Source organism: Malaclemys terrapin, chromosome 1 (genome assembly GCF_027887155.1).
Source record: "Malaclemys terrapin pileata isolate rMalTer1 chromosome 1, rMalTer1.hap1, whole genome shotgun sequence".
NCBI lineage: Eukaryota > Metazoa > Chordata > Testudines > Emydidae > Malaclemys > Malaclemys terrapin.
In genome coordinates this window covers 349,542,182-349,558,922 of record NC_071505.1, presented here as the reverse complement: position 1 = coordinate 349,558,922, position 16,741 = coordinate 349,542,182, and the positions used below count along the sequence as shown (strand labels likewise).

The following is a 16,741-nucleotide window of genomic DNA, read 5'->3' as shown; positions in this document are numbered from 1 at the left end:
CCTGAACATTTCACAGTCACTGTCACCACCCTGGTCAGCTGGTCAGTAATATATTCCTATTGCTATACTCTTATCCAAGCATGGAATTTCTATGCATATTCTATGGTTCAGTTTGATTCATTTAAGATTTTTACTATATTTGACTTTCTTTCTTTCACACATAGTGCCACGCCCCTACCAGCACGACCTACACGGTCATTCCTCTACCTTTTGTGCCCTGGTATTACCCTGTCCCGTTCATTATCATCGTTCCATCACATTTCTGTGAGGCCTGTTATAGCAATGTCCTCATTTAATATCAGCCACTCAAGTTCACCCATCTTAGTATTTAGACTTCTAGCACTTAGACTACACAAGCACTTAGAAACTTTGTCAATATTTAGATGTCCACCTTCATGGGATGTAATTGAATGAAACTCTTTCTTTTGTCTGTTTCTCTTCAGTCCCTACCTGCACTTCATCAACGTCTATCCTCTTTTCTTGCCTAGGATATAGAGTATCCTCTTTAATAAATCCTCCCCTAAGAGATTTACCCAGGCTCTTGGTGGATTCTCCATCACTTGACAATTGGCTGTTTTTTTCTAAAAGCTCTGCTCTAGGGATTATTGTGGGCAGGTCTCTGGCCTGTGCTACACAGAGAGTCAAACTAGATGATCACGATGGTCCCTTCTGGACTTGGAATCCGCTGGTTAGGAAAGATAGAAAATGTGGCAAAAGACCACCTTGGCTTAACCACGAGATCTTGCACGATCTAAAAAATAAAAAGGAGTCATATAAAAAATGGAAACTAGGACAGATTACAAAGGGTGAATATAGGCAAACAACACAGGAATGCAGGGGCAAGATTAGAAAGGCAAAGGCACAAAATGAGCTCAAACTAGCTACGGGAATAAAAGGAAACAAGAAGACTTTTTATCAATACATTAGAAGCAAGAGGAAGACCAAAGACAGGGTAGGCCCACTGCTTAGTGAAGAGGGAGAAACAGTAACAGGAAACTTGGAAATGGCAGAGATGCTTAATGACTTCTTTGTTTCGGTCTTCACCGAGAAGTCTGAAGGAATGCCTAAGATAGTGAATGCTAATGGGAAGGCGGTAGGTTTAGCGGATAAAATAAAAAAAGAACAAGTTAAACATCACTTAGAAAAGTTAGATGCCTGCAAGTCACCCGGGCCTGATGAAATGCATCCTAGAATACTCAAGGAGCTAATAGAGGAGGTATCTGAGCCTCTAGCTATTATCTTTGGAAAGTCATGGGAGATGGGAGAGATTCCAGAAGACTGGAAAAGGGCAAATATAGTGCCCATCTATAAAAAGGGAAATAAAAACAACCCAGGTAACTACAGACCAGTTAGTTTAACTTCTGTGCCAGGGAAGATAATGGAGCAAGTAATTAAGGAAATCGTCTGCCAACACTTGGAAGGTGGTAAGGTGATAGGGAATAGCCAGCATGGATTTGTGAAGAACAAATCATGTCAAACCAATCTGATAGCTTTCTTTGATAGGATAACGAGCCTTGTGGATAAGGGTGAAGCGGTGGATGTGGTATACCTAGACTTTAGTAAGGCATTTGATACGGTCTCGCATGATATTCTTATCGATAAACTAGGCAAATACAAATTAGATGGGGCTACTATAAGGTGGGTGCATAACTGGCTGGATAATCGTACTCAGAGAGTTGTTATTAATGGTTCCCAATCCTGCTGGAAAGGCGTAACGAGTGGGGTACCGCAGGGGTCTGTTTTGGGACCGGCTCTGTTCAATATCTTCATCAACGACTTAGATATTGGCATAGAAAGTACGCTTATTAAGTTTGCGGATGATACCAAACTGGGAGGGATTGCAACTACTTTGGAGGACAGGGTCATAATTCAAAATGATCTGGACAAATTGGAGAAATGGTCTGAGTTAAACAGGATGAAGTTTAACAAAGACAAATGCAAAGTGCTCCACTTAGGAAGGAAAAATCAATTTCACACATACAGAATGGGAAAAGACTGTCTAGGAAGGAGTACGGCAGAAAGGGATCTAGGGGTTATAGTGGACCACAAGCTAAATATGAGTCAACAGTGTGATGCTGTTGCAAAAAAAGCAAACATGATTCTGGGATGCATTAACAGGTGTGTTGTGAGCAAGACACGAGAAGTCATTCTTCCGCTCTACTCTGCTCTGGTTAGGCCTCAGCTGGAGTATTGTGTCCAGTTCTGGGCGCCGCATTTTAAAAAAGATGTGGAGAAACTGGAAAGGGTCCAAAGAAGAGCAACAAGAATGATTAAAGGTCTTGAGAACATGACCTATGAAGGAAGGCTGAAAGAATTGGGTTTGTTTAGTTTGGAAAAGAGAAGACTGAGAGGGGACATGATAGCAGTTTTCAGGTATATAAAAGGGTGTCATAAGGAGGAGGGAGAGAACTTGTTCACCTTAGCCTCTAAGGATAGAACCAGAATCAATGGGTTTAAACTGCAGCAAGGGAGGTCTAGATTGGACATTAGGAAAAAGTTCCTAACTGTCAGGGTGGTTAAACACTGGAACAAATTGCCTAGGGAGGTTGTGGAATCTCCGTCTCTGGAGATATTTAAGAGTAGGTTAGATAAATGTCTATTAGGGATGGTCTAGGCAGTATTTGGTCCTGCCATGCGGGCAGGGGACTGGACTCGATGACCTCTCGAGGTCCCTTCCAGTCCTAGAATCTATGAATCTATGAATCTATGAATCATTCTCCTTAGGTCCCCTTAAGTGGAGCCCATGGGAGCCCCAGTTCTCATTGGACAGTACTAGAGAACGGATCCCCATGTGGCTGTATCTTCCCTGCCCTGCCTTGATATTCCAAGGAAGCTGGTGCATTTTTCCAGTCCAACCCCCCAACTCCCCACCACACACACACACACACACTGGGCTCACTACAGCTAAGAAACTGAAGCTCTTCGAGTTCCACTGAAGTCGAGGCACTTTGCTGAAGTGGGGACCTCAATAAATAACCAGCTGGCTGGAACTTTGGTCCTTCTTTATCCATCTCCTACGCACCACTGTTTGCCCTGCCCCCTGCCATGCGCCATGCTGGAAAGTACATTGCCAGCCCATTGGCACAAGGACCAGGGTCTAAATCTTATCACTGGGGGTTAGTTGTTTAACACCCTTTGAAGATATAGGCCCATGTCATTCTATCTGAGCCTGGCACACTTCTCCCTGAGGCCCTGCCCCCACGCCACCTCGTCTCTCTGAGGCCCTGCCCCCACCCTACCCCTTTCCGCCAATCCCCTACTCCCACACTGCCCCTTCTACCCAATCCCCTGCCCCCACCCCAACACTTCTCCCCAAGCCCCTGCCCCCACATAACCCCTTCTCCCCGTGGCCCTGTCCCCAGGCCACCTTGAGCCCCAAGTCCCTGCCCCCACCCCGCCCCTTTTCCCTGTACCCCTGCCCCCACCCCACCCCTTCTCCCCAAGGCCTTGCCCCCATCCTGCCCCTTTTCCCCAAGGTCCTGCCCCTTTTCCCCAAGGCCCTGCCCCCACCCTACCCCTTCTCCCTGAGACCCTGCCCCCATACCACCCCATCTCCCCGATTCCCTGCCCCCACATAACCCCTTATCCCCAAGGCCCTGCCTCCACGCCGCCCCTTCTCCCTGAGCCCCTGTCCTCACCTCACCCCTTCTCCCCAAGGCTGTGCCTCCATCCTGCCCCTTCTCCCCGAGCCCCCCACCCCACACTGCCCCTTCTCCCCAAAGCTCTACCCCCACCGCACCCCCCTGGGGGCCTGAATGTACCTTAAAAAATAGCCTCCGTTTAATGATGCCCGCACATGCAGGTCTAGTACCCAGAAAAAGTGGACGGTTGTGACCTAAACCTGACAAGAAATGCTGTGCTGAGTTTTAAATGGCCTGCTTTGACCAGAGTACAGCGTCCTGCCAAAGACAACGGCAACGCCTGGCAGGTTGTGTCAGGCAGACTTGTAGCCCATGAAGGGGTACCTGCATGCACTGTCTGCCTGTCTCTCTCTCTCACAGACACATACACACACGCTACACAAGCTGTGCATCAGCAGACATGTGACGTCAAGCGACCTGGGTCTAGGCTCTGCTACTGACTTTCTGTGTTGTCTTGGCCCAGTCACCTAAACACCCAGCGTAACATTTTCAAACGCACCTAGCTGATTTAGGTGCCCAAGTTCTGTGCCAATGGGATTTAGGGCCCTGGAGGAGGCTTATTCTTGATTACCTGTTAGTCTCTCTGTTGTTAAAAGGGGGCTGATGGCCCTGGTCCCCCTTGGTAAAGCACTTTGAGACCTGTGGATGCCAAGTGCTATATATAGACCATGGTCAGGTTTTTAAAGATATTTAGGTGCCTAACTCCCATTGAAATCAGAGTTAGGAACCTAAATACCTTAAAAAAACCTGGCCTTGGGTTCTTGTTAAGAACCAGTACACTACAAAGTAAACCAAATTCTACTCCCTGTGCGGACAACATGATTGGCCTCTTCCAGAGGGAGATTGTCTCTATGCAGGGGCTGGCTCTGTTCAGACCAGCAGCTACCTGGACAATGGCTGTTAAATACAGCTCCATTTCTAATGCGGACAAACCCACAGACGCGCTGGCCAGACGACACTCCTCAGTTCATGCCTTCAGCACGTCTTCTGATCTTTTTAGATCATTACCTCCATCATTTTTTCTCTCCATTATCCACCCGGCTTACCGAGCTCGCTGAATAATTTGCAAATGTAGCCGTTGAATAACTTATCCACTATTGTTTTCCAATATCATATTTGGCTAACGATTATCTACCATTCCCCCAGCTCTGCCGGGAAGGAAAGGCGATGGAAGTGACACGTTAGCAGGGAAAATATTCCACACCCCAGGGCGATGTGGATTTTCTCTGTGTGTCCAAGAAATCCCACCCTACATCAGATCTTCTCCGGCTGGATCAGCAGTCATTCAAACACCCACACAACTGCTTCTGCTTATACTTTTCAGCTAAAGACACTGATTTTTTTCCCAGAAAGCGGGAGAGAATTCGATTTTTTTAATATAATTTTGATGGATAATATTGATGTTTATTTTAGAGCATTTTTTCCCCATTTTTATCTATTTAAATGTTCACACTTGCAGGAAATTATGGGGGGGCGGGGAGGGTGCCAGGCAATGGCGGGGATCAGACAATTATTTAATGGCAGACATTGAGGTTCCAAAAGTGAAAGCTTTATAGCTGTTAAACATCAAATTGTCACCATCACAGGTCAAAATATACCAAGTCAATATCCTTAACTGAAACTCTAATATGTTCTCAAGTAGCATTTGTCTTACTTTGCCTAGCTGTAAATGTCTAGAATCATCAATGGGAATATTTCTTGTCGGTTTGTGTGAGTGGTGAAATCAACGTTGACTGATAATCTAATCTTGCCAAGATTAGACATAAGGCATTTGACACTGCTGTGTCCAGACCAATAGTCCTATTCTTTCTTGCCTAGTCTTCCCATGAGAAATGACTTAGCTAGCAAGAGCACTGCAGTGTGAGATCCAGGGCTACAAGACCCGCAGCGGGCATGGAATGGGGGAAGTTCTCTGGCGTGTGTCATGCCGGAGGTCAGAGCAGATGATCACAGTGGTCCTTTCTGACCTTGAACTCTATGAATTCTCTTCTATTCTGCAGAGGTTTTGATACCGCGTCAGCACCAAAGCCGGGGTCAGCTGAGGGTCTGGCCTGCAGTACTGCGTGCTCGGGCTGTGCCCAGCCCCAGAAATTAAAAACCAACCAACCAACACAAAAATCATTACAGGACTAGAGGTCTTAGTGAATTCAGTGGTGGAGAAAGTTTCCGGGCTGACAAGCAGCTTGAGTTCTCAGTGGCTCTCACGTGCGACCCTGCTCTCTGACCTGACGACACAACCTCACAGAGGAGAGAGCTCTTAGTTCTATCCATCTTGGTTTTGTGACGCGGACACTTGTCCACCAGGCATTGGACTGGAAACCTCGTTCTGTTTGAAATGCAAAAGGGAAACCTGCTCAGGGCCAGGGGCTGGTGCATTGTCCTCTCCACACTGAGGGGGTGGGGGCAGATGGGTGAATAAACTTACCCTCGCCGGGCTTCTGACCAGGGTAAGATGGTACAGCTCTGGGGTCCTAGGCTGGAGAGCTGGGGTGGGGGGGAATTGGCTGGAGCCTCTCTATTGTTGGCTCATGAGTGCCTAGTGAAAGCATTCATGTAACTGCAGCTGGGTGCATCCCTGGCTGTGTCTGGCTGTGGAAGTGCAGAACCCAGAGAGGATTGCTGCTTGTCACAGCCTCACAGTGTGAGAGGGAGCCCAGGTTGGTATGCCAGAGGGCTCAGCGGTACCCCCGTTCCAGGTTGCATCCTGGGCAAGTCCATCACACCCACCTAATGAACAATCCCTGCTAGACCGTGAGTCCATTTCCTTCTTGTTACTAATGGAGAGACCGTGGTTACAGCAGAGAAGTCAGGACTCCTAGGTTCTGTCTGTCATTCTCTGTGTGACCTTCACCAAGTCACATCTCCCTTTCCCTCAGTTTACCTCTCAGTATAATGGGTATATGTTCATAGCCACTTTCCTTTGCTAGGTGTTTTGAAGATCCTTCAATGAAAGGTGCTGCACAGTATGATGATAGTTACTGATGAGAATTACTGATTTCTGATCCCTTAGCAATAGCCCAGTGTGCCTGCAGAAAGTGTTTGTGTCTCCCCACAGTCACCTTTCTCCAAATATCTCTGTCTACTATCTACCCATTAACATGGGGAGAAGGGGTGCGGTGGGGGCACTCATATTCCCATCACCTAGGCATTGGTGCAGTACACAGGGAAACTGAGATACACGCAGTATTCATACAAGAAAGTAAGACTCACATGCAACATAACAAAGGGGAAAACTCCACTTCGTCACATTATGCAGGAGGTCAGGCTAGTCCACTGGTCCCTCTGGCCTTAAAAACTACGAATGCAAATGCATTTGACCAAGGACAGAATTTCACCTGCAGATGGTGCAATGTCCCTTATCCCACCAAAAAAATAGTCTAGGACTTCCCTAGAAGAAAGGATTAAATTTCCAGGGGGAGGCAAAGGAAATGCACTATCTCCCAGGCAACACCTTGGACGTGGGGGACCCTGTCCCCTACCAGGAAACAGCCCCCTAGTGCCTGTGCAATATCTTGCCTTGGCAATGGCTGACCAGGACATCACAATTTAAGCTCTCCAGAAGCCACTGAGATTGATTTCAGCATCAAACTTCTTCCTATGTCAGTGAGGAGCCTTCAGACATCAAGAGTTAGAGAGCAGTGGTTCAGTGTTCCCTAAGGATGGATCTTTAATCCATGAATCCCCAATGCAATACAGCTCCCCCTTCCCCCAAACGAAGCATCTTCCTCTTGCATTGGGTGTGATGACTGCTCCTGCCCTGGTGGGGACACCATCCTGAGACACCCCTTTGAATCGGCCTTGGATTCCTCCTCTAACGCTACCTCTTTCCAGAACCAAATCCAGAATTTTTCCCATTTTTCCCATTTCTAAGAGACCCAAGTCTGAATTGCCCCCGAATCACCATATTTGGGACCCATCTACATCTCTCCAGTCTATAGAGAGATATTCATAGATTCATAGACTCTAAGGCCAGAAGGTATCATTGTGATCATTTGGTGTCTGACCTCCTGTATCCATAAACCTTTCCTGAATTAATTCCAGTTTGAACTAGAGCAGATATCTTAGAAAAAAATCCAGCCTTGATTTTAAAATTGCCAGTGAATCCACTTGATAAATTGTTCCCAGGGTTAATTACCTCACTATGAAAAATGGACACCTTATTGCCAGTCCAAATTTGTCCAGTTTCACCTTCCACCCATTGGATCTTGTTATGCCTTTGTCTGCTTGAGTGAAGAGCCCCTTATCAAATATTTGTTCCCCACCAGGGTGCAATCCACTACCCAGCCCTCGTGTTCCCAGCCTTGGACAGGTTTCCACTGAGAAACTGTGACCTCAAGCTGAGATCCCCTGCTGGTGAAATGAACCCATTGGGTTTGATATGGCTGTGCTATAATAAAGGCTCTCCGTGCATTCCTTCTGGCCAGGATGAGATTCAGGCAGATTGCTTGTGTCTGGGGTCTTCTTTTGTGCCTCTTCTTTCATGAGGCATCTGGCTTGTCTCCTCTGCTGTGATTTGGGGTAAGTGCTGGCTTTGCCATGTACAGTGCAACGAAATAGATAGGAAGTCCCACGTCCTACTGTACGGGTAATGTATTAAAGGGACTGGTTCAAAGTGAGACGTGTCTGCTGCAGAAGTGAGATGACCTGTCAGAAAAGTGCTGAGACAGAAAGTCAATTTCACCAAATATTCATTTTGTTCCTATATATATATATAGGTTTGGGCTGAAAAAGCTCCCCGGGGTCTGATCAATAAGCTCATTGTTCCTATATCCAATGATATGTATGGCACATATACACAATCACTAATGATACTGATTTCACAATGGTTCTGTTTCCTCCTGTTTGAAAGTTACGAACAGTCTCTCTTGTCGGTTACCAAAGTTCTCCTCTCTCTGACTCCAGTCACTTCAATTGCAGTCAGAGCTTTTTCTTAGTGTCACTGAAAATCCATGTTGGCTTGTTCGGGGAAGCCTGTGTTCAAATGATCCCATGGGAATTGTCGCTCATGGTGCTAGAAGGGCTCTGGGCAGCGTTTGTCACTTTGATTAATCCCATCGTGGCGACAGCGCTTTAAATTGTTCTGCTTTGTTACTGAGCGATTTGCAAGCTTTGGACAGACATACTATTGAAACAAGTATCAGAGGGGTAGCCGTGTTAGTCTGGATCTGTAAAAAGCAACAGAGAGTCCTGTGGCACCTTTAAGAGTAACAGATGTATTGGAGCATAAGCTTTCGTGGGTGAATGCCCATCCGACCAAGTGGGCATTCAGCCATGAAAGCTTATGCTCCAATACATCTGTTAGTCTTAAAGGTGCCACAGGACTCTCTGTTACTATTTCAGAGTAGCAGCCGTGTTAGTCTGTATCCGCAAAAAGAACAGGAGCACTTGTGGCACCTTAGAGACTAACAAATTTATTAGAGCATAAGCTTTCGTGGACTACAGCCCACTTCTTCGGATGCATATAGAGTGGAACATATATTGAGGAGATATATATACACACATACAGAGAGCATGAACAGGTGGGAGTTGTCTTACCAACTCTGAGAGGCCAATTAAGTAAGAGAAAAAAACTTTTGAAGTGATAATCAAGCTAGCCCAGTACAGACAGTTTGATAAGAAGTGTGAGAATACTTACGAGGGGAGATAGATTCAATGTTTGTAATGGCTCAGCCATTCCCAGTCCTTATTCAATCCTGAGTTGATTGTATCTAGTTTGCATATCAATTCCAGCTCAGCAGTCTCTCGTTGGAGTCTGTTTTTGAAGTTTTTCTGTTGTAAGATAGCCACCCGCAGGTCTGTCATTGAATGACCAGACAGGTTAAAGTGTTCTCCCACTAGTTTTTGAGTATTATGATTCCTGATGTCAGATTTGTGTCCATTAATTCTTTTGCGTAGAGACTGTCCGATTTGGCCAATGTACATGGCAGAGGGGCATTGCTGGCACATGATGGCATATATCACATTGGTAGATGTGCAGGTGAACGAGCCCCTGATGGTATGGCTGATGTGATTAGGTCCTATGATGATGTCACTTGAATAGATATGTGGACAGAGTTGGCATCGGGCTTTGTTACAAGGATAGGTTCCTGGGTCAGTGTTTTTGTTCAGTGATGTGTGGTTGCTGGTGAGTATTTGCTTTAGGTTGAGGAGTTGTCTGTAAGTGAGGACAGATCTGTCTCCTAAGATCTGTGAGAGTAAAGGATCATCTTTCAGGATAGGTTGTAGATCTCTGATGATGCACTGGAGAGGTTTTAGTTCGGGGCTGAAGGTGACAGCTAGTGGTGTTCTGTTATTTTCTTTGTTGAGCCTGTCTTGTAGGAGGTGACTTCTGGGTACTCGTCTGGCTCTGTCAATCTGTTTTTTCACTTCAGCAGGTGGGTATTGTAGTTTTTTAAGAATGCTTGATAGAGATCTTGTAGGTGCTTGTCTCTATCTGAGGGATTGGAGCAAATGCGGTTATATCTTAGAGCTTGGCTGTAGACAATGGATCGTGATGGAAGCTGGAGGCATGTAGGTAAGTGTAGCGGTCAGTAGGTTTCCGGTATAGGGTGGTATTTATGTGACCATCGCTTATTAGCACAGTAGTGTCCAGGAAATGGACCACTTGTGTGGATTGATCTAGGCTGAGGTTGATGGTGGGATGGAAATTATTGAAATCATGGTGGAATTCCTCAAGGGCTTCTTTTCCATGGGTCCAGATGATGAAGATGTCATCAATGTAGCGCAAGTAGAGTAGGGGCGTTAGGGGACAAGAGCTAAGGAAGCATTGTTCTAAGTCAACCATAAAAATGTTGGCATACTGTGGGGCCATGCGGGTACCCATAGCAGTGCCACTGACTTGAAGGTATATATTGTCCCCAAATGTGAAATAGTTGTGGGTGAGGACAAAGCAAGCTCTTCCCTACACCTCATAACCTTTCATGCCATGCAGTGAGGCTCCTCAAAGTTCATAGCCAAAAGGCATTTGCCACTGTCTGCTCCAGCCACATCTTGACGTTCTTACTCGGTTTTGACTTTCTAACCACCCAGGCAAAGCACACTTGACTCACAAACTGAACAAAGGGAGCTGAGAATGTGGCTCTGTGGACGTATGGAAACCCCCAGTGAAGTACAATTTGTGCTAGCTCATGTTAATCTGAGCTCTCCTGCCCTGGAAAGAGTGGGGAAGTGTTCCACTTTGCCAGCTGGCCGAACCGACTGAGCAGACACTGGGAGATTGACGAAGATGCTTTGGAGCCTATCTGCATTAACCACATTTATAGCATTCCCAGGTCGGTTTGGATTTTTCCTCTGGACATCAACCCTATTTAGCATCTGATGTCCTGTAAATGTACCTAAAAAGTGATCCCCACTCCTTGCTCTGCATACAAATATGGCAGGCTCTTCTCATGTTAAACTGACTCTGCCGCTGTCATTTTTATTGCTGACATTTCAGACTGTCATGACAACGCCGCAGTGTTTGCTGATGTCTGCGATTCCGAATTTTTTCCTTCCCTTTGATCTTTTATTGGCAATTTAGAAACACAACTCCGTTTTTCCTCCCATCAGTGTAGGTTTGGGGAATGGGCTTGCGGGCTTTGAAGGGAGATGACAGAGCTACTAAAACATTTTATATAACTTTGTTCCAAATAAAAAATCCATCCAGATACAAAAATAATCACATTATTTCTGATCCTGCAGTAGTAAGTTCTCTCTGGTTTAACTGCATTTTGTCTGCTGACCATTCTTTTTTTGTTTTCTTTTTTCCTTCCTTCCTTTCTTTCTGTCTGGCACCCATCCCCACAGCATCTGAGCATTGCCAGTTACCTAGTGCCACTCCCGTTTGACCAAATTCTGCTTTGACTTTGACTGGGGCAACTTCACTATCCCCAAAGGGAGTCTCACAATCGCATCTGAGGGCAGAACTGGGAGAATCTATGTTTATTTTTGGTGATCTGGGTAAACGTCAATCAGGCTGAGGCACAGTTTGTGAGAGCAACGTACACTGGAAGAGAGAGGATGGTCTCAGGGTTAAGACTATTGAGTGCTGCCCTGGAGAATTGGATCGGATCCCTGCCTCTGCCACAGACTGACTATGTGATACTGGGCAAGTCACTTAAACCAAACGTGTCACTAATTGTGTGATCCTCATATCCTGGGTGCAGAGGCACTGAACACTCATTGGTGCCACTGGGGACTGTGTTTTGAACATACGAAGCGCTGCCTAACGCTAAGTACTCTGAAGATTCCAGTCCTGGCGTCTCAGCTTGGCCATGCTTGAAGTAGGGGACACTTTTTACCTTGATCTCCCTGTGCCTCATTTCCCCAATCTCTACAATGGACATAATAATTGGAAAACAAATTAATTCCTCTGTCTTCAGTACAGGGTTTGAATAAAGCCAGAGGCCACACCCAGATCAAGGAACAGCAATCAGAGTTTGAATAGCTGCTCATGAAGCGAGCACGGTCCATGCTATGCACTGAATGAGGCAGAGGTCCTGTGGCTAAATTCTACGTGGCCTGTAATAACAAACTGTCTCATGAGGGATACACACAAAGAGGGCTGGCAGGCAGTCTTAATTCTGTCATGCCCTAACTTTTAAGTGCTTGACTTTGTAACATTAATAATGTTCTTTTAATGTAGTATTTTGGTAGATGACCTACAAATGGATAATGCTGCTGTTATTACAGTTGTTGTTTGGACCTACAGAGGACACTGAATGCATGAGACATCAGCGATGAGTCAGACTGGCTTCAGCCACTTGGCCTTAATCCTCACAGGAATTCCAGGGCTGCAGCATGTCTATTATTGGATGGCTTTCCCTCTGTGCTCAGTGAACTACATCATGATCTCTGTCATATGGCTGGACCACAGTCTCCTCATCCCAATGTTCTATTTCCTTTTGACGCTGGCATTGGCAGACTTGGGCTTATCTGTCTCCACCTTGCCCACCATGCTGAGCATCTTCTGATTGGATTCCAGCTCCATCCATTTCAATGCCTGCGTTACCCAGATGTACTTCATCCAGACTTCTCCACCGCAGAGTCTGGGGACCTGGGTCGCCATGGCGTTTGACTGCTTTGTGGCCATATGCAACCCTCCGAGATATGCCTCCGTCCTGACAAATGTCAGGAGCAAAAGGCAGGGGCGGCGATTCTATTGCGGGCAGTCTGTGTGATGCTGCCAGTTGTCTTCCTCATTAAAAGCCTTCCCTTCTGCCCGCACTCGGATGTGCGGACGTTGGCCCATGGGGACAAAACAGGTCAACAGGTCAACTTGTACGGTCTGACTGCCACGGTACTGACCAAGGGATTGGATTCCTTGTCTATCCACCCATCATATGTCATGATCCTGAAGGCCGTCCTGAGCACTGCCTCCTGGGAAGAGCACGTCAAGGCATTCAGCACCTGCATCTCTCACACCTGCTGCACCATCTACAGTCCACTCATTGGGTTGTCCGTCCTACACAGGTTTGGGAGGCACCTGTCCCACCTCACGCACACGCTCCTGGCCGATGCCTACCTGCTAGTGCCCCTCTTCCCCACCGCGTCCTGAACCCCATCATCGACAGCTTGAAAACCAAGCAGATCCGTCGGAGGATTCTGGGAATTATTCATCGGAGAAGAGTCCAATCAGCAAACCCCTTCTAGTGGGGTGTGGCTCCCTGGATCAGCTGCCTCGTGCCCCACAGAGATCCAGGGAATTCTGCAGGGCTGTCCCAGCAGATTGGCTGTTACTGGGGGGAGTTTGTTAGGACACAGCTAGGTTCCTGGCATCTTCCCTTCCCCACTCCAGAGCATAAACCTAAGGCCCAAATGTGGTTTTCTTAGATATCACCCCAGCCTACCCCACCCCAGCTGCCAAGCTTGTATCATAAATGAGCTTCCAAGTTGGGGACAGAACCTAGATCCCTCAATTCCCAGCCTAGCCCCCTAACCATCAGACCATCTTTATACAGCACAGCACACACAGGGTTACAGGGAAGCAGAGTCCACCACAACGTTGTCCCCGGAAGGGAGGGGCTACTGCAGTGCATGTGATCAAAGAGTGCAAAGAGATCCTGGAGTCATTGTGGATAGTTCTCTGAAAACATCCACTCAATGTGCAGCGGCAGTCAAAAAAGCAAACAGAGCGCTGGGCATCATTAAGAAAGTGATAGATAATAGGCCAGAAAATATCATGTTGCCTCTATATTAATCCATGGTACGCTCACACCTTGAATACTGCGTGCAGATGTGATCGCCCCATCTCAAAAAAGATATCTTGGACTTGGAAAGGTTCAGAAAAGGGCAACCAAAATGATTCGGGGTATGGAATGGCTTCCATATGAAGAGAGATTAATAAGACTGGGACTTTTCAGCTTGGAAAAGAGACGGCTCAGGGGAGATATGATTGAGGTCTATAAAATCATGAGCTATATAGAGCAAGTAAATAAGGAAGTGTTGTTTGGGAGGGAGATTGAAAAAAAATCACACCCCAACAAACATTTTTCAACAGGTCCATTTGTGTTTTCTCCCAAAAGATTGTTATAAAAACACAATCAAAATGATTGTTCATGAAAGAAAAGATGTCAACACATTTTTGGATACAATTTTTGAAAATAAAATCAAATACGACCATATTTTTAGGGGGGGAAATGAAGAATTTTGACAATATCAATAATTTGTTGTACAAATGTATTTGTTTTGAAAAAAGAAAATCAGCAAAAATATTTCTTTTGAAAATTTGGACCAGCTCTAATAATAATACAGAAATGGCTGCTGCTTTAATTCCCAGATTTATCAAAAATAAAACTCCACAACTCAGTTTATTTTTATTTATTTAAACTCTACATGAAAAATAAGAGGGTTATCAAGAGGTCACAAATGTGTTGCAAACAGAACAGTTTTAATTTCAGTATTATGAACCTCCAAAGTGCAAAAATCTTGATTCAGGACCCCCAAAAATCGAGAGATTGGTTCCAAAACCACGATTTTTAATAATAATACTAATAAATTTGGATTCTGTTTATTCACCTTCTGGGTTTTCAATCTTTAGGATGCATTTGGGTCACATTTTTTCTCTCCTGAATAACCATGAATGCCAGAAACTTACTTCTTGTTGTCATGGAAGCTGAGAGTCTCATATAATCACGTGACTCAAGCAGTTGAGGCTTTGCATTAAATATAGCGAATCTCCTGATGAAATGCAAGCATGAGCAATGCTGTGTGAATGTGTACAGTAAATGGAGGTCTCCTTAGTCATACTGAGCAGAGAATTGCTTAATCAGATTTTCTTCTGAACATTCTCCTCTCCCTGTCTCTGAATTGAACAGTGCCAGGGTGGAAGATGGTGACACATAAGAACATAAGAACGGCCATACTGTGTCAGACCAAAGGTCCATCTAGCCCAGTATCATGTCTTCCGACAGTGGCCAGGGGATGTTGACAGACAGACACCTGGTCTGGGGACCAGTCCCATCCGGAGCCTCACCGCACCTGCCTGATTCACTGTGGTGTTACTCCAATTTAATGCCATTCTCCAAGGGCTTATAGAATCATAGAATCATAGAATATCAGAGTTGGAAGGGACCTCAAGAGGTCATCTAGTCCAACCCCCTGCTCAAAGCAGGACCAATTCCCAGCTAAATCATCCCAGCCAGGGCTTTGTCAAGCCGGGCCTTAAAAACCTCCAAGGAAGGAGACTCCACCACCTCCCTAGGTAACGCATTCCAGTGTTTCACCACCCTCCTAGTGAAATAGTTTTTCCTGATATCCAACCTGGACCTCCCCCACTGCAACTTGAGACCATTGCTCCTTGTTCTGTCATCTGCCACCACTGAGAACAGCCGAGCTCCATCCTCTTTGGAACCCCCCTTCAGGTAGTTGAAGGCTGCTATCAAATCCCCCCTCATTCTTCTCTTCTGGAGACTAAACAATCCCAGTTCTCTCAGCCTCTCCTCATAAGTCATGTGCTCCAGACCCCTAATCATTTTTGTTGCCCTCCGCTGGACTCTTTCCAATTTTTCCACATCCTTCTTGTAGTGTGGGGACCAAAACTGGACACAGTATTCCAGATGAGGCCTCACCAATGTCGAATAAAGGGGAACGATCACGTTCCTCGATCTGCTGGCAATGCCCCTACTTATACAGCCCAAAATGCCGTTAGCCTTCTTGGCAACAAGAGCACACTGTTGACTCATATCCAGCTTCTCGTCCACTGTGACCCCTAGGTCCTTTTCAGCAGAACTGCTACCTAGCCATTCGGTCCCTAGTCTGTAGCAGTGCATGGGATTCTTCCGTCCTAAGTGCAGGACTCTGCACTTGTCCTTGTTGAACCTCATCAGGTTTTTTTCTGCCCAATCCTCTAATTTGTCTAGGTCCCTCTGTATCCGATCCCTACCCTCTAGTGTATCTACCACGCCTCCTAGTTTAGTGTCATCTGCAAACTTGCTGAGAGTGCAGTCCACACCATCCTCCAGATCATTAATAAAGATATTAAACAAAACCGGCCCCAGGACCGACCCTTGGGGCACTCCACTTGAAACCGGCTGCCAACTAGACATGGAGCCATTGATCACTACCCGTTGAGCCCGACGATCTAGCCAGCTTTCTATCCACCTTACAGTCCATTCATCCAGCCCATACTTCTTTAACTTGGTGGCAAGAATACTGTGGGAGACAGTATCAAAAGCTTTGCTAAAGTCAAGAAATAACACATCCACTGCTTTCCCCTCATCCACAGAGCCAGTTATCTCATCATAGAAGGCAATTAGGTTAGTCAGGCACGACTTCCCCTTCGTGAATCCATGCTGACTGTTCCTGATCACTTTCCTCTCCTCTAAATGTTTCATAATTGATTCCTTGAGGACCTGCTCCATGATTTTTCCAGGGACTGAGGTGAGGCTGACTGGCCTGTAGTTCCCCGGATCCTCCTTCTTCCCTTTTTTAAAGATGGGCACTACATTAGCCTTTTTCCAGTCATCTGGGACCTCCCCCGATCGCCATGAGTTTTCAAAAATAATGGCTAATGGCTCTGCAATCTCACCCGCCAACTCCTTTAGCACCCTCGGATGCAGCGCATCTGGCCCCATGGACTTGTGCACGTCCAGTTTTTCTAAATAGTCCCGAACCACTTCTTT

At 46.1% G+C, this 16,741-nt stretch overlaps 1 pseudogene; it reads left to right on the top strand.

The window, feature by feature from the left end:
* Positions 1-12,358: 12,358 nt before the first annotated feature.
* LOC128844719 (olfactory receptor 51L1-like) lies at positions 12,359-13,271 on the top strand (annotated as a pseudogene).
* Positions 13,272-16,741: the final 3,470 nt, after the last annotated feature.